Source organism: Carassius carassius, chromosome 20 (assembly GCF_963082965.1).
Source record: "Carassius carassius chromosome 20, fCarCar2.1, whole genome shotgun sequence".
NCBI lineage: Eukaryota > Metazoa > Chordata > Actinopteri > Cypriniformes > Cyprinidae > Carassius > Carassius carassius.
The window spans coordinates 22,810,021-22,833,044 of NC_081774.1; the positions used below are offsets into that span (position 1 = coordinate 22,810,021).

The 23,024-nt window shown below is 41.4% G+C and overlaps 1 long non-coding RNA gene across 1 annotated transcript; it reads left to right on the forward strand.

Moving 5' to 3' along the window:
- Nucleotides 1–346: 346 nt before the first annotated feature.
- Nucleotides 347–1,619, forward strand: LOC132095848 (uncharacterized). The gene is made up of 3 exons (XR_009422515.1): nucleotides 347–638; nucleotides 1,019–1,138; nucleotides 1,431–1,619. It is a non-coding gene; the product is annotated as an uncharacterized LOC132095848 (long non-coding RNA).
- The last annotated feature ends 21,405 nt before the right edge of the window (nucleotides 1,620–23,024 follow it).

Consider the following 23,024-nt stretch of genomic DNA (forward strand, 5'->3'; position numbering starts at 1 on the left):
ATATAACTGTTATAACATTAAGTAATGTGTCTGATAATTCCCTTTAGTCCGTTTGTTTCCCCCAGAGAATCAGATCGATTGTAAATTAATGCTATTCCTGTTTGTTTGCCAGCATTAACCATTTATCCGATCGGACCAGTGAATGAAGCTGCTGCGCGAGCTGAGCTCACACATCAGTCATGCATCAGACAACAGACTCCGCGAGAATCCTTTGAATGAACCTGCAATTTTCTGTTATAAAAGTTCAAAACCCAGACGAAAGAAAAGCGCACAGTCGTGAGGCAATCCACTCTTTCAGCGAAAATGTATACCAGTGCCCCAAATTTACATAACGTTACTCCTATAACCAACCTTTAAGAGGGGAGCTAAAACAGAAACCATATTCATCTTAGCGCACCAGCACTAATTAATTGTACAGTAAAAGTATTTTAATGGTTTATTCATATTGAATATTGTTATGCATCTATTAGAATAACCTATAATTACAGCAATTTCTCTTATGAAGCTAGATTGATTGACATGTTTTTTTAAATGTGTTGTACTAAATGTGTTTATACTTATGTTTTAGACAATGGACTTTTTCGTGAAGGAAAAATTGCAACAATAGAATTTCTGCCTGTTAACTGAAACATTTCAAGGTAAGTAACCTATTTAAATTAATGATACATAAGTTTTCTACATAACTTAGACCTATGACTTCCAAAAATTATGAAAAAAGACAAATGAGGTGAAATAAGTGTATTGCCGTATTCCGTCCAACAAAGCTTCCTTTCATTTACAGTGTACTTTTGTTCCTCCCTACAAGTCCAAATCAGTTAAAGGGTAAAGGGTGGTAAAATTTACTCACATTAGCCGCAAATATTGCCACAAATTTTCTGGAGGGAGTGAAAACTGGTTTAGTCTGTCTCTTAGTACAAATGATAGTAGATCCCCACAAAGACTGCAAAAATGTAAACTGTAAGCTTAGTTTTTTTTTTTTTTTAAACTTGTGCTTTCTCTGTACTTTTATAATTTAAAGGCCTTCGTGCAGAAATTGTCTTTAAAACCGTTCCTGCCATCTGCACCATACCACACAAATGGAAAAATGGTGTGCACATCATACACGAAAATGAAGCGGTCCTTCATTGACATTCAACCTGTAAGTAAAAGCAAAACTTAAAATTACAGTGCCCTGTGTAGTCAAGTCACCTTTATTTATTTTGTATAAGACACACGTTGTACAATACAAATCAATCCAAGAAGAAATTTTGGAAAAGAAAATGATTACAGATTTTTCATTTTGGGGTGAATTATCACTTTAACCAATTTAAATTCGCCATAGCTTTTAACTCATTTAAATTCACTCATTTGTAAAGTGAGTGTATCAATGAAATATCATCACAATGCATGTTCACTGAACTTTTTTTTATTTTTGTTTTTATTCTTTTAAGGTTGGCACTAATTAGTGCTGTACCTGAATCATGAGACAAGCCAGAATCCACATGTCCTGGTGCTTGGTGACAAGGAAAACTCCTCCCAAGTTTTTATTATTTTAAACGGGGAGGCGATGGAACAGAAGACGATACTACAAGCAATCGATCTGTGTTTTAAACTTTTCTTTGTATATGACATCTACTACCTAAAGCCCTCTGTGTCATGGATTCGGTTTTCCTTCTCTTCTTCCCCCTCCTCTGCTGGTTATTTTGCTACACTCACACACCTCTTCAGCTGTTTCTCATTATCTCTCCTCTGTCTCGCTAATAGATTCACACCTGTTCTCTCTTTTCCCTAATCATCCTGGCTATTTCTAGTTCCCCGTTTTTTGTGCTCTCTGCTTGATTATTTCGTTTGCTGTAGATGCAGAAGCTTCACAATCATCTTGTGCCAGTCCTGTCCTGTCGTGTCGGGTCCTACCCTGCGTCTCGTGCTCCAGTCTCAGGTCAGATCTAACGGTGCTCTGAGTTAACCTGTTGCTCTGCTCTCTGTCCAGTCCTGCTGTTGCTGACAAGTACTCTGGACAGTTACCATACCTGCCACCAGACGTAATCTCGTAAGGGATAGAGGAGGTCAGCGAATGCCTATCTCCGCACGCTGCCCGAGCGCCGGCCCATTTTCCAACGAGAACTTTCTGTTTGCTGATTTACGTGAAAGACTTTGTGTTCACTGTTAGGGTACCGGCTCATCGGCTGCTTTTGTTTATTCCGAAGACTTGTTTTGTTGCAACGCTACTCTATTAAAGGCTTCATTTTGCATAACCGCTTTTGGGTCCTCATCTTTCCATATCACAGAATAATCAAGCCAAGAATGGACCCAGCGAGTGCAAGCCCGATTCAGACTGCTGTTGAGCTGCAAGGAGCCATGCTCGGAAGACATGACACAGAGCTAGCCACTGCTCGGCACGCGGTTGATTCCCTGGCTGCCCAGCTCTCGGATTTGTCCACGCAGGTTCACCAACTTAAAGCTGGCTCTCCTGCTTCCAGGGGGTTGGAATCTCCAGAGCCCAGAGTCAACAACCCTCCTTGTTACGCCGGTGAGCCCTCGCAGTGTCGGTCGTTTCTCACCCAATGTGAACTTCTCTTCTCTCTCCAACCAGTGACCTACGCTAGAGCGCGAGCTCGGGTCGCTTACGTCATCTCGCCCCTGACTGGATGTGCCCGCGAGTGGTGAACTGCTGCTTGGGAGGCTGAGGTCGAGTACATCGCTAGCTTTGACTACTTCAAGGAAGAGATGATTCGGGTATTTGACCGTTTGGCCCGCGGGGAAGAGGCGTCTCACATCTTGTCCACTCTCCATCAGGGCAGACGCTCAGTCGTTTGATTATTCCATTTGAGTTTCGCACCCTCTCGACCACTTGTGGGTGGAATGAGCCGGTGCTCGTGGCACGTTTCCTTGAGGGACTCAGTTCCAGCATCAAGGACGAGGTCCTCGCCCATGATCTGCCAACTCGCCTCGACCTCCTCATTGATCTGGCCATACGTACAGAGAAGAGGTTTGATCTCCGCCGCCACTCTAGGGTCATGGATTTCCCCGCTCGTTCCGCCGCCCCACCTGTCTCTTCTCCCCAACCCACTCAGCCTGAACCAGAGCCCATGCAGTTAGGTGGACTGCGTATTTCCGCAAAGGAGAGGGAACGTCGCATCATTCATCGTCTCTGCATGTATTGTGGCACAGCCAACCACTTCGTGGCAACATGTCCAGTAAAAGCAAGCGCTCGTCAGTAGGTGAGGGATTACTGGCGAGCGCTACTTCTATCTCTCCTTCAAAGTTGTGCACTGTCATTCCTGTTATCCTGCAGTGGTCTGGTTCGTCAGTTTCTTGTAATGCCTTAATAGACTCTGGGGCTGAGGGGAATTTCCTAGATGAGTCCTGGGCCTGCAAGTAAGGTATTCCTTTGAGGAAGCGTGAGGAGGCCACTCCTCTTGTTGCCCTAGATGGTAGTTCACTACCCAGGGTTCATCTTCAGTCTGCTCCCTTATCTCTCACCGTCTGGTAATCACCACGAAACCCTTTCCTTTTTAGTTTTCCGTTCCCCCTTTGCCCCTTTAGTTCTAGGACACCCCTGGTTAGTTAAACATAATCCTCACATTAACTGGTCTAATAACATCCTCTCTTGGAACCTGTCATGTCGAATGTTTATTGTCTGCTAATCCCCCTGTTTCCTCTGTTTCTGTGTTTCAGGAGGAGCCGGGCGATTTGACCGGGATGCCGGAGGAATATCATGACTTGAGGGCGGTTTTCAGTCGTTCACGGGCCACTTCTCTCCCACCTCACCGGCCGTACGATTGTAGTATAGAACTTTTACCCGGGACCACGCCCCCTTGCGGTAGATTGTTCTCCTTGTCCGCGCCCGAACGTAAGGCATTAGAGGAATATCTATCCGAGTCTCTTAACGCCGGTACCATTGTCCCTTCCTCCTCGCCAGCTGGTGCGGGTTTTTTCTTTGTTAAGAAGAAAGACGGGTCTTTACGTCCCTGTATCGATTATCGTGGGCTTAATGACGTGACCGTTAAGAATTGCTACCCCTTACTGCTTATGTCATCCGCTTTTGATTTGCTTCAGGGGGCTAGATTTTTCACCAAATTGCTCCTCGCAACGTCCCCAGGAACCTCCTTTTCGTTCCCGTGACGGCACGCTTCGCAGTTCTTCAGTGGGCTCATTCCTCCAAATTGACCGCCCATCCCGGCATTCGGGGCACACTCTCCACTATTCGCCAGCGCTTCTGGTGGTCCACTCTTGACCGTGACTCGTGACGTTTCATTGCTTCATGTACGGTCTGCGCGCAGACTAAATCTAGCAGTTCTCAGCCGGCGGGTCTCTTAAGACCACTACCTACTCAGTCTCGTCCTTGGTCTCACATAGCCCTTGATTTTATTACTGGCTTACCCCCGTCAGCAGGTAATACTGTCATTCTGACTATAGTGGATCGATTTTCAAAAGCCGCGCACTTTATACCTCTTCCTAAACTTCCTTCGGCCAAGGAGATGGCTCAGGTTTTGGTCAATCAGGTCTTTAAGATACACGGTCTTCCCACTGACGTCGTTTCGGACAGGGGTCCTCAATTCATGTCCCAATTCTGGAAAGAATTTTGTCGCCTCATTGGCGCGTCTGTCAGCCTTTCCTCTGGTTTTCATCCCCAGACTAACGGCCAGGCTGAACGCACCAATCAGATCGTTGGCCGGCTTCTACACAGCTTAGCCTTTCGTAGCCCATCGTCTTGGTCAGAGCAATTACCATGGGCAGAATATGCCCATAATTCTTTACCTACGTCCGCAACCGGTTTATCCCCGTTTAACTCTTGCCTTGGTTATCAGCCTCCTTTATTCTCCTCACAGAATGCTGATTCCAATGTCCCTACAGTGACGGCGTTCATCAATCGCTGGCCGGCCCGTTTTCCGACGAGAAGTTTCTGTTTGCTGATTTACGTGAAAGACTTTGTGTTCACTGTTTGAGTACCGGCTCATCGGCTGCTTTTGTTGTTTATTCCGAAGACTTGTTTTGTTGCAACACTACTCTATTAAAGGAGCTTCATTTTGCATAACCGCTTTTGGGTCCTCATCTTTCCATATCACACTCTGCTCCCATCTGAGAGTTTTTGGAACACACAGTCTTTAATAGTTTCTTCTGCACACTGTCTCCTCCTTAAAAACTTTGTATTTAGTAATCAGTAAAAAACTTTATTGATCATCAGTAGGTCCAGCAGTATATTTTTTATTATTATTACTTGATTTTATGATTATTTTTTGTTTTATTATTATATGTTATGTTCATTTTATTTGACAGTCATAACATTTATCAAGTGTGGTAACCCATATTCGGAATTGGTGCTCTGCATTTAACCCATCCAAGTGCACAAACACAGCAGTGAGAAGTGGACACACCGTGAACACACACCCGGAGCAGTGAGCAGCTATATCCAGCGCCCGGGGAGCAACTCTGGGCTCAGTGCCTTGCTCAAGGGCACTTCAGTCATGGGTATTGAGGGTGGAAGAGAGCGCTGTTTATTCACTCCCTCCCACCTACAACTCCTGCCAGCACAGAGACTCAAACCGGTGACTTTTGGGTTACAGGTCCAACTCTCTTAACCATTAGGCCACAGCTGTGAACTGTATTTGCACATTTGTGTGTTTTGATATGAATATGAATTGACACATTTGTACATCTTGAAAATGTCAGTTGTACTTTTACACATTCTTGTACATTTAAATAAAATATTTTAAAATATATTTGGAAATGTGTTATTCGCATATTAAAATAAAATCTATAATTTACAACAAAGTAGTTTCAAAATATGGTTGTATTAAGTAATTTTTTAATAAAAATACTGCTGTTAATTAATATAAATAATTAACTCAACTGTTGGGTAACTTTTAACCCAATGGGTTGGGTTGAAATAACCCATAGATGGGAAGGTGCTATACCAACCATTAGTTGGGTTACAGGTTGGGTTATTTTTAACCCAACATTTTTTAGTGTGTAGTTTAATGATTAATGATGAGGTAATTGAAGATCCAAAATTAATATCCAAGGAAATATAGTCATTTTATAGTAATATTTACTCTGGTTTGACTACTAATTTAACTTTTTTTTCTGGGAGGATATACAAGTTTTGTTATTTAAAGCTTTAAAGGAGTGTTTTGATTCTAATTCTTTACTTCCAACTATGAGACAAGGGTTAATTACTCTCATTCCAAAGTCAAACAAAGATAAAATAATTATTGAAAATCTGAAACTGATTACTCTTATTAATGCTGATTATAAAATTCTTACTTCTGCTATTGCTAATAGGTTAAAATTTAGATTGAGTCAAGTAATTAGTGAAACTCAATCTTGTTTTATTAAAGGAAGGTTAATACACAACAATATTAGACTTGTCTTAGATTTAATTGACTATGGACATTTAATTTAACGATGATGGGTTTCTTTTGTTTCTTGATTTCTATAAGGCATTCAATACTGCAGAACATAAATTCATTTTAGATACACTGAAGTTTTTTAGTTTTGGTCATAAATTTGTTAAATTAATAGAGATGTTGTAGGATATAAATAGTTCAGTATCCTTACCATTTGAGACCTCTAAGAGGTTTGACAAGCGGTATTAGACAAGGGGATCCGACAAGTCCGTATGTATTTATTTTAGTAGCTGAACTGTTAACAATTTATGTGAAAAATAGTAAAGATATTGATAAGTCAATTTGCAGATGATAGCCTGTTTCTGTTTCTAGCCATTAATCTGGTGTCTCATTTCTCAAAAGCTTCTGGTCTGCACCTGAATTTAAAAAAGTGTGAGCTAATGGAACTTCATAATCATGCTGAATCTCAATTGTTCAACATTCCATTAAAAAATGAGGTACATATTTAGGAATTGTTATTACTAAAGACCCTAAAATTAGAGAAAAAAGTAATTTGACTGATAATATAAAAAAAAGTCAAACATTTTTAAATATTTGGGTTCATAGGGATATCTCTATATTTGGCAGAAATCTCATACAGAAGTGAGAAGTACTTTTCAGGTTGATTTACCCAGCATTTTCTTTGAGTATATCTGATAGGTGGATAAAAGACATTAATCAAATTCAGTATAAATTTATTTAGATAAACAAGCACCATTATATAAGAAAATCAGATGCAGTGAAGCCGATCAGTGAGGCAGGGTTGACCGTAATTGATTTTGATGTTATGAATGGTACTCTTATGTTGAGGTGGCTCCAAGTCTTCCTTAGAAAATCGGGTTCAGTTTGGTTTAGCTTTTCTTCTAAAATTTTTTATTCTTTTGGGGGCATTGATTTCCTTTTAAAATGTGATTTTGAGCCATCAAAATTAAAGTGTAAATTATCTTCTTTTCATAGTCAGGTATTATTATATTGGAAAGTACAAACACAACTTTTCGCCACATAGTTGTTCTTTGTGGAATAATAAGTGTATGCTTATTAAGGTGAAATCTGTTTTTTTCAGGACTGGATGGACAAAGGTGTCTGGTCCATTGTACACATAATGGATGGGGATGGAAGTTTCCTTGGTTATGATGATTTTTGTGAAAAAAACAATATTATTTGTACTCAGGAATTATTTGTGTCTTTGTTGAAAGCTGTTCCAGCTTGTTTGATTCAGCTGATTAAAGGTGAATTGTGGTATCTACCTGTAAGATTAGGTAATCTAATCATCTCTGGTATTTATTTTACAGAACAGAGCTGTAATAATAAGGTAGTAAGAACATTTGTAAATACACAGATTTTCTCTTCTAAAGATTCTCCTAAAGATAAAGTGGTTCAAATTAGAATAAGATTTTTCTTTCCACTTTTACCAAAGGCAAAAGAAGTTCAGTTTAAAATTATTTACAATATTTATTCTTGTAATGAGTTCCCCAGACACAGGTTTAATTTGGATTGTAATGAATGCACCATTTGTGGAGCAGACATAGGGCCTTATAATACACCCGGCGCAATGCGACGGAAGGTGCAGTGCAAGTGTGTTTGCTAGTTTCAGTCCGGCGCCGTTCGCATTTTCCCATCATTATGACATGTAGCCATATAAATATATATGGCTACATGTCATAATGGATAGTCATCGCATGTATCAGAATTAGGCTTTCTGTTTCATCTCAGAGACGCGTTCTGTCTTTGCGCTTACCAAATTCCACCATGTAAATAGCAAATTCGTCATGGCACGAGCGCAACTGACTCTTAAAGGGAATGGAAGATAAGACTCTGATTGGTTTATTGCACATTACGCTCAAAAAACATCCATTACTCATTAAGAGAATAGGGACAACCCGTTTAGACGATGAGCCCAGGTGCGCCAACAGTTTATCCGTCGTTAAAATAGAAAAAGTGGATTTCGACACGCCGGAAGAATTCACCCGTGTATTAACCGGACATACACTGAATCTTTCCACATATGGCTTATGAATAAGTTCCCAATCATCCACCAGCAGTGCAGCTTCTGAAGCGGTTTTAACCTGACGCTCCGCAACATAAGTAACTACAATTTCAGGAAGTGTATTTCTGTACTGTTCAAATAAAATTAACTCTCTCAGCTTATCCACTGTTGTACTATCTGCCGCTATACACCAACGATCAAACTGCACCGTCAATCCTCTTACGAACTCAACATTTGTTTCATTCAACTTTCGCTGTAACGTACGGAACTGTTGCCGATAACTCTCTGGCACACGCTCATTTATTTTTAACACCTCTGCCTTAATGGCTAAATAATTCTGGCTGTCTGCATCAGATAGCGTAGAATAGTTGGGCTTTTACCTGTTAAAACGCACTGAAGCAACATAGCGCGTTCAACATTACTCCATTTATACGCTACTGCGGCTCGCTCAAACAGGTGTAACGGATATGTAGGTCATCGATTCATGGGTTCTGAACTAATGAATCATGGTTCGTTGAATCTAAAACAATGCAAACCCAAAACTTGTAGAGTTTGAATTCAGGCATATAAACCTAACTTTTTCTAAGCTAAATGCCTGGCCTGGCACCAGCCTGGCTGGATTTAAATTATTTACGACACTGGACGAGACATTCCAAATCACATGAGCAGCCTCAAAGGAGAAACGAAACACATTCCACAAGACACACACACATAAGCACACACACACAAACAAACTTTTCTTTATGCTCTTTATGTAAGTCCTTAATAATATGTATCTTGAATAGGTTTGCTTTGCATAAAATGGTTAATCCTTGTTATGTGAGGATTACAAGTTGCTAATTTATAAATTGGAAATGTTTCTCCTAATTTTAATGTTCTCAAATAGAATCATGAGTTGTAACCCTACCCCCTTAGCAGGTCGTAAAACTTTATGACTTAACAAACAGGACAGGAAAAAGTCAGCTCACTGGCACCTTTTAGTACTGTATTCTAAATGTATTAAGTATTACTTTTTGGTGCATTAGATGTTTTCCATAATCAAAAATTGGAATATCTACAATTTTATTGTGTGTTAATTTTTATATGTTTGTAATTCTGCATATGAATGTAACGTCGTGTTTCTATCAGTTATATATGTAATTTTTGTCATTTTTTTTACATTGTCATGTTGTGACCCAACTATCCATCTATATGAAAGGTGTGTAAAATGTATTAATCTGGAATTACGAACTTGCTAGAATATCACTGCTGAAATCTGATAAGCCAGAACTTATTAGAGTCGGTGTTTCCCCAGAGACAAAGGAACTTTTTCCCGCTTCAGATCGCGGACGTTCATTGGTTGTTCACACGAACAGAGCCGTGAAGCAGTCGGGCTATAAGGACTGACCCAGGAAGTTCCTCCCTCTCTTACTCGGACTCTTGACTCTTGGCTCTTACTCTGACTCTTACGCTCTCTTACTCTCATGGCTCCTTCGGGAGCTTTCATCTCCGTGATTTCGTTTCTTTTCATTACTAAGTTTATTCACCTATTCGCCTCTCCACACGAGGAAGACGAATTCTGAAACATTGCTTTGTTGAACCTTTCAAATATACCATGTGATTCCACATCAGCCCGGAAGACACGAGAGAACACGGCTAGACACAAAGGACCAGCTCACACGCATGCGTGTCTGCCCAATCACAAAGAGACATATGCAAGTATCATTCTCTATGGAGATTTAAATGCTGCTTAAAGTTTGTCTATGATTTGATTCGTTGTTGTCTTTCAAGGGTTACTGTCTGTGAGTTTGCATAACTGAGCGCGTGATTCTGTGATCACTCCTATTCTCTCATTCATCCTCACTCATTCTCTCTCTCTCTCTCTCTCTCTCTCTCTCTCCCTCTCCCTCATTTGGATTCCGTTATGTCTTGTACAAAGTTTACTGTCTATATTGTCGTATGCGTATTTACCCTGTGTGATTTGTAGTTTGATGTATTATTAGTTCAATTATTAAAAACCAATATATATTCATGATTGCCTCTGACTGAAATGCTCACTTCACGAGTCAATGAAATGTCTGATCTTTAGCTACAAGCTCTTTACTTTTTAGTAACCTAAATTTCATAATGATAGGATAATGTTTTCATGGCCAGAGAATATTTTTCCTTGAATTATAAGAAGTGATAACTTTTTTTTTTACTTTTTTTTTGTTTGATTTGCGGTAATTTACAGTAAGAGATATCACTATAATTGATATGAAGAATGGAATATTGACATATTAATGAGTAAATTACAGTGCCTTGTAATGAGTTATTGATATATGCAATTGAACTATTTTTCATCTTCAATAATTTTAATGTAACTGTCATATGAGATATATATATTAATAATATTCCTGATTAATTATTCAAATTCCCTATATATCATTTGAGTTAATTATTATGTACAACCCAGTGCGGCTACACAAGAGAAAAAAAATCTCCACCTCAGACTAATTAAACGGTGGTAGCAAATGCAAATTATGTGCCACACTCAGTTTCGTCGAATCAATATCAAAACCTGCACCCACCGGCTTACCTTTGTGTATATCTAGTCGCCGCCTTTCAATCTGTAAATGCTGGTGCTCTAATTGTTGCCGGCTTTCTTCCAACTCTAACTCAAAACGTACCTTGTCACATTCCAAGCGGCGCTTCTCACACTCAAAGTCACGTTGTATCATCAACAACTCTTTCTGTTGCTCAAATGAAAGAGTGCTTAAATCAGGCAATGTAAGGGTAGTCGGAATAGACGTGCTTAAAGAAGTCAACTCAGCTCTGGCGTGCGGCGAGAGCAGTCGCACCAAGAGTGCTTAAAGCAGGCAATGCAGCTGAATCAGGCACCCTAGATTTTCCTCCCAGAATTTTAAGATCACACAGCGCAGTCTCAATGATTAATTTTATTCCGTCTTTTGACCTTTTTTGATTATAAGTTAGCTCAATCTTATAATGCACAGCTAATTCTAATAATTGCTCTTTGGTCATTCCCTCTAACAATTCCTCCGATGGAGACTGAGAAAACGTTTCAATCACATCGGTGGCCATAATTACCAGTAATCACGCTTACAAAATGCACGCTCAACAAATATTACACATCAAAAAGAAAACAAAAAACTATTTTCCCCTGACAAATCAGGGTTTATTTAAAGAAAATAAACCATCCGTTTAAACTAAACCCTAGTCTTCAGTTGGCCCAAGACCGGGTACTTATGCACTAAATCCCGTAAGTTTGGGAAGACGACCAATTGCCGAGTTGCCCCCCAAACCTCGGACGTGCTCCTGAGACAACTGCTCTAAGCCCGAGCCAACCAAAAATAACAAACAAAAATAACAAATCTACGTGCCCAAAAGACACATACTAAACCTACCCGGAAGGTTTGTTCTTTAAATACTCCCAACATATTATGTTTATAGAACCTAACAAACTAATGGAGCGTTCCAACTTTATCAATATACAAATAGGCGGACAATATACAAATGTATTCAATTCAAATATCCTGTCACGGTTGGTAAACCGTGATCTCTGGGTTTTGCACATTGTGGGTGAAGTCTGTGTGTTACGCGTCTGCACTGATTAGTTTGTGGGCATCTCCGTTAATTGTCATCAGCAGCAGCTGTCACTCATTACCCTCTCTATATATTGGCTTGTCTCACGTCTTGTGTTTGTGAGAGCGTTGTTTCATGTTGGTTAACCGTGCTTTGCTTTCTGTTGTGTTCTGCGTTTTGGATGTCCGTGTCTTCCCCCGGAACCTCGTCCACACTTCGCAACCACCTCAAGCATCACATCTTACTTTCAGCTCGATTCCCCGCAGTTCCTGTGCCACCCTCTCCTGCGGCCAACTCACCACCACCATCTGGATTCATCACCTCCTTCCACCATCTCGGACTGTATCTTCTTCCCAGCGTTGTTTGTGTTCCAGTTTGTTTGGTTATCGTCTCTCATTAAAACTTTGTTCATACTCGCACTTGCACAGACCTGCAACAAGGTAGATCTTCGGTCACGGACTATTCCATCCAGTTCCGTACCCTGGCGGCCGCGTGCCAGTGGAACGACGCGGCGCAGTGGGATCGATTCCTGCATGGGATGGCCGACCGGAAAGGGGGCACTCGAGTCGAGAGAACACAGTCATTCCCGTCGATGACCACGAACCCATGCAGGTGGGTAGAGCTCGGCTGTCCCGGAGGGAGAGAGAGCGGCGGAGATCCCAAGGATTGTGTTTATACTGCGGAGGCTCAGGACATCCCATCTATTCCTGCCCGGTAAAAGAGCCAGCCCGATAGTAAAAATGAGGCTACTATCGGGTGGGATCACCGCTGGGAAGTCCTCAACTACATGATTGACTCTCCTTCCGGTGAAACTGCGGTGGGAGGATCACATTCACGACTGTCACGCCCTTCTTGACTCTGGAGCCGAAGGTAATTTCATCAACTCACTCCTCGCACGTTACCTGAACATTCCTGTCCTGCCTGTGTCTCTTCCAATCCATGTCACCACACTCAACGGCCAGGAACTGCCACACGTCACCCACTATACTGAACTCATCACTCTGCTCACATCAGGCAATCATTGTGAAACCATATCCTTTTTTCTCATGGACTCCCCCGTAGCTCCCATTGATTTAGGTCAGCCCTGGTTAATCAAACATAATCCACGAGTGGATTGGGGTTCCAACACTGTCACATTGTGGAGTGAAAGTTGTCATGAGTCTTGTCTGGTTTCTGCTTGTCCTGTTGTGCCTGTTTCTGTCTTTCATAAGGAGAACATGGTATTATCAAACGTGCCCGCAGAGTACCTGGACCTGAAGGAGGTGTTCAGTAAGTCCCGTGCTGCTTCTCTTCCTCCGCATCATCCCTACGACTGTGCTATAGACTTAGTGCCAGGTAAGTCTCCGCCTAAAGGCAAACTATACTCTCTTTCTATTCCGGAGAGGGAGGCCATGGAGAAATACATTTCTGATTCCTTTGCATCAAGGTTCATCCGCCCTTCCTGTTCTCCAGCGGGGGCGGGATTCTTTTTTGTGGGTAAGAAGGATGGTTCTCTGCGACCTTGTATTGACTACCGAGAGCTGAACAACATTACGATAAAAAACACCTATCCTTTACCACTTATGTCTTCAGCTTTTGAGAGGTTACAGGGAGCATCCGTATTCACAAAATTGGATTTACGTAATGCTTATCATTTGGTCCGCATCAGGAAGAGGGATGAATGGAAAACCGCCTTTAATACGCCTAGAGGGCACTTTGAATACTTGGTGATGCCGTTCGGGTTTTCCAAGCACTCGTTAATGACGTGTTGAGAGGTATGGTAGATCAGTTTATATATGTTTACCTGGATGACATACTGATTTTTTCTTCATCTCTCCAGGAACACGTTCAACACGTCAGACGAGTGCTCCTGAGATTACTTGAGAATGGGCTTTTTGTCAAGGCGGAGAAATGCATATTCCATGCACAGTCTGTTCCCTTCCTAGGGTATATCGTCTCGTCCGAGGGAATACGTATGGACCCTGACAAGGTTAAGGCTGTGATAGAATGGCCATCTCCAGATTCCCGTAAGGCCCTACAGCGGTTTCTGGGGTGTGCCAATATCTATCTGCATTTTATTCGCAATTTCAGCCAACTAGCCTCACCTCTCCCAGTACTCCGTTCAGGTGGTCGGACGCAGCCGAGACTGCATTCACTAACCTCAAGAGCCGCTTTGTTTCGGCTCCCATCCTTGTGGCCCCTGACCCCACACGGCAGTTCGTGGTGGAGGTCGACGCATCAGAGGTGGGGGTAGGAGCAGTGCTGTCCCAACGTGCTGCCTCGGACGATAAGGTACATCCATGCGCGTGTTTCTCCCATCGTTTATCTCCTGCTGAACGCAATTATGACATTGGTAACAGAGAATTGTTGGCCGTCAAATTAGCTTTAGAGGAGTGGCGTCACTGCTTGGAAGGCTCAGGGGTACCTTTCTTTGTTTGGAACGATCATAAGAATTTAGAGTACATTAGATTTGCCAAAAGACTCAATTCCAGGCAGGCTCGGTGGGCACTTTTTTTCGGTCATTTTGATTTTACTCTATCATACCGCCCGGGTTCCAAAAATGTCAAACCCGACTCTTTATCACGTCTTTTTGATCCCTCTGCCCGCCCGGTGACCCCCCAGTGTACCTTACCTGTTACCTGAGAAAGTTGTTGTTCCCCCGGAACCTCGTCCACCCTTCGCAACCACCTCAAGCATCACAACTTACCTTCGGCTCGATTCCCCGCAGTTCCTGTGCCTCCCTCTCTAAAACTCTCGCAATACGCCACAACGCCAATCAACATCACGGTCCTGGCCAGGGATCGATGTGACTGAAAGGAACGCTCCCAAAAGGACGCCCAACAGCCGTGACACTGATACAGAACTTAATAGGTAGCCAGTGCAGAGACTGTATAATTTGGGTAATATGATAATATTTTCTTGACCTGGTAAGGACTCTAGCCACTGCATTTTGAACTACCTGTAGGTTGTTTATTGAAGATGCTGGACAACCACCAAGATGTGCATTACAATAGTCCAGTCTAGAGGTCATAAATGCATGAACTAGCTTTTCTGCACCAGAAACAGGTAACATATTTCATAGCTTGGCAATGTTTCTAAGATGGAAGAATGCAGTTTTTGTAACATGGGAAATATGGTTTTCAAAAGACAAGTTGCTGTCTAATATAACACCCTGATTTTTGATTGTAGAGGAAGTAACAGTACATCCATCTAGTTGCAAACTGTAGTCTACTAGATTATGTGTACTGTTTTTTGGTCAAAATAAGTAATATCTCTGTCTTATCTGAATTTAATAGGAGAAGATTATTGGTCATCCAATCTTTTACATTTTTAACACACTCTGTTAGCTTATAGGAGAGGAAGAATTGTATAAACTTGTTAAATCATCTAAACCAACAACATGTATGTTAGACCCTATACCACCTAAGCTCCTAAAAGAGGTGCTTCCACAAGTCATAGATCCTCTTCTGACTATTATTAATTCCTCATTGTCATTAGGTTATGTCCCCAAAACCTTCAAACTGGCTGTTATTAAGCCTCTCATCAAAAAACCACAACTTGACCCCAAAGAACTAGTTAATTATAGACCAATCTCGAATCTCCGTTTTCTGTCCAAGATACTAGAAAAGGTGGTATCCTCACAATTATATTCCTTCTTAGAGAAAAATGGTATATGTGAGGATTTCCAGTCAGGATTTAGACCGTATCATAGTACTGAGACTGCTCTCCTTAGAGTTACAAATGACCTGCTCTTATCGTCTGATCGTGGTTGTACAGTATCTCTCTATTAGTTTTATTGGATCTTAGTGCTGCGTTTGACACAATTGACCACAACATTCTTTTGCATAGACTTGAACACTTTGTTGGCATTAATGGAAGTGCATTAGCATGGTTTAAATCGTACTTATATGACCGCCATCAGTTCGTAGCAGTGAATGAAGATGTATCATATCGATCACAAGTGCAGTATGGAGTACCTCAAGGCTCAGTACTAGGGCCGCTACTCTTCACGCTTTGTGTGTTACCCTTGGGAGATATCATCAGGAAACATGGTGTTAGCTTTCACTGTTATGCTGATGATACTCAGCTCTATATTTCTTTGCGGCATGGTGAAACACACCAATTTGAAAAACTAATGGAATGCATAGTCAATATAAAAAAACTGGATGACGAGTAATTTCTTACTGCTCAATTCTGAAAAAGGTGTTAATTATAGGACCTAAAAACTCTGCATGTAATAACATAGAACACTTTTTTTTAAGACTTGATGGCAACCTAGGTGTGCTATTTGATAGCAATCTTTCCTTAGAAAGCCACGTTTCTAACATTTGTAAAACTGCATTTTTCCATCTCTTCCATATATCTAAATTACGGCCTATGCTCTCAATGTCAAATGCAAGAATGTTAATCCATGTATTTATGACCTCAAGGTTAGATTATTGTAATGCTTTATTGAGTGGTTGTTCTGCACGCTTAGTAAACAAACTACAGCTAGTCCAAAATGCAGCAGCAAGAGTTCTTACTAGAACCAGGAAGTATGACCGTATTAGCCCGGTCCTGTCAACACTGCACTGGCTCCCTATCAAACATCGTATAGATTTTAAAATATTGCTTATTACTTATAAAGCCCTGAATGGTTTAGCACCTCAGTATTTGAATGAGCTCCTTTTACATTATAATCCTCTACGTCTGCTATGTTCTAAAAACTCAGGCAATTTGATAATACCTAGAATATCAAAATTTTTGCCAGACCTCCGCCACGACCAGTCTGACGGGGCTCATGCTTATAACCGTAATTTGGTTGCGTAGACTTATTTTAACCAATATAATCATTTGGTTTTAGCCAGGTTTCAGTCAAGCAGAAAAATTACAAAAATTACATTTTTCTGGTCTAATCATGATAAGATTTTTTCTAGATCCTACATTAAAATTATATTTTTTCCTCACTATTTGGGGAACAGACACAGTCTTAATAGATTGTACAGCGGAAGTACTTTTATCATTTGAGCGGGTAGAACAAAAGTCATCATAATAGTTATTTGAGAATTGGCTTACTAGTCATATGGAGTGAAGCGTCCTGGAGATGTTGTCAGAGAGAAGTTCCACTCCGACTCTTCTGGGGTGCAGGCCATCAGCGCAAAAAACCTAGGACGCTCTCAGAAAAGATTCCAATTATTAACAAATAACAGTTTTTGTTCTTTACACCATGTAAATAGACATTCCTTTAAATCAATAAGTCTACTGAACCTTTCGTGTCCTCGTCGATACGTGGGCAATGGTCCTGACACGATGATCATAGCCAAGTCCCTCTTCAGTGTCTCCATTTGCCACACCGTGGTGTCGTTAACCCCGACGTGAAGCACGACCACTCTGGGGCTTTCGTCGGCCTTCAGGATCACAGGTATCTGCGCAGAAACATAGAGAACACGAGCACCAGGGAAACAGTGAATGTGTACTTTACCTTTGGCATGGACATGATGGACGATGGAGTCTCCGACGATCACAGCGTCGCGTTCCATCTCGCGGAGGGGAGCGAAGCGGTTCTGGGTGGGGATCTTGAAAACCAGAGGGGGAGAAGTCGTCGCCCAGGGCCTGGCTCGCGTCCTCTGTTGTGAATGCGTCCTGGGTGCACCGGGCCTGTATACTTACCCCGGACTTGTGAGAATTAGCCCGGCAAGTTTCCAGTGCGGCTCTCTGCTCTCTCAGCTGGGCCTGCCTCACCTCCAGGCCCTCAATCTGCTTCTCCATGGCACCGAATACAGCTTGAATGTGTCCTCACCTGCAATCCAAAGTGGAAAAACATCCGCCATTAAAGCAAGTAACAGTGAGTAAAGCAGTGGCAATGTGTGTGAATAGAGTATTAGCAATGCAAGCAGGTTTAGTGGCTACCACGCTGGCGATGCTAATGAGCTATAAGCTAAATAGCGGACCTGGGAAGTCAAAATAAAACTAGTGATAAAAAGGCGCTCTGATTGTTTTTCTTGTAGAATACGATAGAAGATATATTAACACGTTATAGGAACGAAAATGATGGTATATAAAATAGATTAAGATAAAAATAGTCAATTAAAAAAATAACATGATAGAGCTCAAACACGATACACACAGCCGCAACAAACAGGAAGTGAAGTGAACAGTACTCTGTTTGAATTTGTTAATGTTCTGAAAATAAATATTGTTACTTTAATCAGAGGTCGACTGTAAGGAAGTAAATTCATTAAGTATACTTGTACAAATATGACAGGTCTTTTACAACATGATGCAGTGTTGTAGGTTAAACTACCTAACACTATATTTAGTAGGCAACTTTAAATTGAATAACCTTGCACACATTCCGAAGTGAAATGCAGCAGTAATATTAATACAAAACTTTTTTTTTCAGAACAATACTGTATTCCTTTACTTTTCCTCTAAATACCTTAAGTATATTAGAGAATGCAAGATAATAATTTTACTTAAAGGACAGTTCAGTCAAAAATGAAAATTCTGTAATCATTTACATATTCTCAAGTAGTTCCAGGTTTGGAATTTTCATTTTTGGGTGAACTATCCCTTTAGTGAATGTTTTAATTATGACTAGTACTTTTTCCCTAATGTGGTATTAGTAGTTACTAAAAGTAGTTTACTAAAGTACTTCAATATTTATTCTACTAATTACTTTGTAATAGCTCTGAACAATTTCTCTTTTCCTTATTTCCCTAAATCAGATCAGACCCCTGTACTGTAGGATAAAGCTGAATGTGCCAACGCTGGAAGCATGGTTTAATGGTTTTTCGGCTGAGCAGCGAGGCCCTGACAGTGCTGCTGGATCTTCTGAGAAGTGCCATAATCCAGACCCTGCAGTTTCTCTTCTGTCTGCCAGTGATACATCATACAGAGTGGTCTCCAGAGTGTTTGACATGTGCATCGTTCCACTGTCCCTGCATTGTCCTCCAAGTCGCTGAGGAGGTGCTGGCCATTCACCAAGAGATTCACCTCCTGAAGACCCCAGAACACATGGACGCAGGGCTGGGATCAAAACTGATGTTTTTCAAATGTTAAATGTTTTTCTGATGTTCTTTTCATTGACAATGTGACATTTAAAAAAAAGATACTGAAAAATTGTAATGTAACAGTGCTTTTAAATCTCAAGATGGTATCCCAGCACCATCAGGGAACACTGCATCAATCTCTGGTTCGAATTAGCCATTTGTGACAGAAAAACCAGAGGGTTATGGTTGGTGTAAACAATGATTGGGTTACAGTTATCTCCCAAGTACACTTCAAAGTTCTGCCATGCTAGTAACAGAGCCAATGCCTTCTTTTGAATAGTGCTATACCTCTGCTGGCACTTTGAAAACTTCTTGGAGTAATAACATATAGGGTGGTCAATGCCATCATGGTCCTTCTGTTGCAGCATGGCTCTAGCTCCAACAGCGCTCGTATCCTCCTGTAATTTGAATGGAAGGGCGAAATTTGGAGCAGACACCACTGGTGCATTACACAAAATATCTTTGTCAGTATTAAAAGCATGAGCATACTGTGGAGTCCAAATAAATTTCTTAGAGGTACCAAGAAGGTCTGTAAGTGGGGAAACAGATGCAAAGTTTTTACAAAAACCTCTATAGTTGCCGGTCATCCCCAGGAATCTACGCAGTTCTCTTTTGGTTGTAGGAATAGGAAATTCAACAACAGCAGATATTTTTCCTCCACAGGACATACCTGTCCCTACCCAACCTTTTTGCCTAAATAGTTAACAACAGCCTTGGCAAAATCACACTTGGCCAGGTTTAGAGTTAGATTTGCAGCAGCAAACCTATCAAACACACAGTTCAATTTTTACAAGTGATCCCTCCACGTAGGTGAGTAGATAACAATATCATCCAAGTAGGCCTCACAATCAGTAACCCTGGACAATACTTTCTGCATAAGCCTCTGAAACGTAGTTGGTGCATTTCACATACCAAAGGCATGACCTTATATTGATGGAAGTTGACAAAGGAAGAAATCTCTGATGCTCAAGCAGTCAAAGGAACTTGCCAGTAGCCTTTGAGGAGATCCAACTTGGTGACAAACTGCGATGAACCCACCCGGTCAACACAATCCTCTAACCTTGGTAAGGGGAAAAGTCAGGCTTAGTGAAGGCATTTACCTTATGGTAATCCATACAAAACCGCAATGAAGAATCTGCCTTTGGCACCAACAAGCAATGGTTTGTAGCACTGGATCCGAAGCTTGGAGGGTGAGGAGGTCTGCCACACTCTTTGAGGTGGTCTGCCACATTTGAGCTTTTCATAAGGACATCATCCACGTAAACAAGGTTGCCTCTTGCTCTGGCATCAGGTAATGCTTTGGTTAGAAAGATGTTGAATTCTGCTGGTGAGTTGGCATAGCCGAAAGGGCACCGTGTGAAGGTGTACTGTCGATTGCCAAAGGTGAATACCAGTTTGTGTTGGTCATCAGGGTGGACAGGGATGGTCCAAAATCCTGAGGCGACGTCCAATTTGGAAAGGATTGTTGAGCCTTTGATTTTGGAAATATCTTGGTCCAACTGAGTCATAGGCCATCGCGATAACGGAACTTGTTGATTCAACTTGCGATAGTCGATGGTGGGCCACCATATGCCATTGGGCTTTAGGACTGGCCATATTGGGGCAGAGTAGGTGCTGTTATAAGGCCAGATGAACCCCTTTTCCAGCATGGAGTCAGTGATCTCTTTAACCAATTCGTATGATGCTATCAGAATTTTCTAGTGCCGCATGAATGTAGGTGGTACATTTGAAGGTGTTGGGATGTGCACCGTGTGGATATCAGTCAGGCCACAGTTCAGGGAATCCTTTGCGATAGAGTCCTTGTATTTGCACAGAATCTCTCGAAGTCCTTGGTGAGCCATTTTGCTGTGGAGGGCATCCGCCTCACTCAAGATTTGTTGGACTTGTGCATTGAACACGGAGTAGGGTTCCTCTTTTGTGTCATTTGAGGGACTCTGGGCCTTGATGGTCACCTGTATGGTCACCCCTCCCTGACTGCGAGTGTTGCTGTTGGACAGTGTTTTCTCTGCTTCTTGCTTGCTGTAGCTGATCGTAGCTCCGTGTAGCTTTTTTTTCTTTCTTGCTCTAGAATCTTTATCTTACTATCACTCTTTTTTTAAGTGATAAAATATAACTTAATTCACAGCATATTTCTGAGATTATCGATCAATCTTATAAGATTAATTCTGATCGTTCACTTTTATTTTATATCCGTGAGTGCAGTACACCTGCATTGCGTTAGCACTCGTTAGCTTGTCATTATCGTTTTCATTCGAACCTATCGCTGTTTTCTTTTCTCCTCTCCTCTCTCTCGCTCCAGTTTTTCACAGGTTCATCAAACAATTGTGGTAAGAATATTTCATCAAGCACGGTGATTAATGGCTTCTCCTGCTATTGTTAATTGCACTTCTTGCCACATGTACAGTTTATCTATCTCTGTCGCTGATGAGGGATACACATGTGATGAATGCAGGGAAATAGTTAGGCTGATAGAGAAGATTTTAGAATTAGAGACACCCATGCAAACTTTAATTGAGGACAGTAAGAATGTTAGGGCTCTAGATACGGCTTTTGATGCCTCTAGCTCAGGGATTCCTGTACATTGTTCGTTTCCGGCAACAGAGCCCCTGCAGCAGGGCAACTGGGTGACAGTGAGGCAGCGTAGTCGTGGGTCAAAACACCGCTCTTCTGTTCCGATTAAAAACATTAAACAGATTCTCCCCACTCAGTGATGCACCCACTGAGAAACCTGATGAAAGTGCTCTAGTTATTGGTGATTCTATTGTACGGAACGTGAATAAAGAGACACCAGCCACCATAGTCAAATGTTTACCAGGAGCCAGAGCGCCTGACATTTTGGCAAATTTAAAAGTGCTGGCTAATGCCAAACATAAATACAGTAAGATTGTTATACATGCCGGCGCTAATGATGTTCGACTTTGTCAGGCGGAGATCACAAAAATAACATTAAAGAGGTGTGTGAACTTGCAAGCACGATGTCAGACACTGTAATATGCTCTGGTCCCCTCCCTGCTTACGGTGGTGTTGAGATGCATAGCAGATTGTCATCACTCAATGGCTGGATGTCTAAGTGGTACCCACAGAATAACATAGGTTTCATAGACAATTGGACGAGCTTTTGGGGCAGACCCGACCTGTTGAAAAGAGATGGTCTTCATCCCTCCTGGGGTGGTGCCGCTCTTCTCTCTAGAAATATGGCAGATAGTCTTAGAGTTTATACTTGACTAACTGGGGCCCAGGTCAGGAAGCAGACAAACCGGCTAAACTCACCGTCTGCTAGCTGCCTCACGTCACAGAGGTCAGTTAATTCTCAGCACATAGAGACTCTTTCACCTAGATATCACACTATAGAGACTGTGTCTGTTCCCCGAACTAGAAAATACAAAAAACGTCCAAACCAAGTTAAGATTAAAAATTTAATTGAGGTTCAACAAATAAAAAACAGATGCAATACGGATAAACAAACGATGAAGCTTGGCTTATTGAATATCAGATCCCTTTCTACAAAAACACTTTTTGTAAATAATATGATCACTGATCATAATCTAGATGTGCTCTGTTTGTCAGAAACCTGGCTAAAACTTGATTACATTATTTTAAATGAGCCCACCCCCCAAGATTACTGTTATAAAGATGAGCCGCGTCTAAAAGGCAAAGGGGGAGGTGTTGCTTCAATTTATAACAAAATTTTCAGGATTTCTCAGAGGACAGGCTTCAATTATAACTCGTTTGAAGTAATGGTGCTTCACATAACATTATCCAGAGAAACAAATGTTAATGATAAATCCCCTGTTATGTTTGTACTGGCTACTGTATACTGTATACAGGCCACCAGGGCACCATACTGACTTTATTAAAGAGTTTGGTGATTTTACATCCGAGTTAGTTCTGGCTGCAGATAAAATTTTAATAGTTGGTGATTTTAATATTCATGTTGATAAAGAAAAAGATGCATTGGGGTCAGCATTTATAGACATTCTGAACTCTATTGGGGTTAGACAACACGTTTCAGGACCTACTCATTGTCGAAATCATACTCTAGATTTAATACTGTCACACGGAATTGATGTTGATAGTGTTGAAATTATGCTGCCAAGT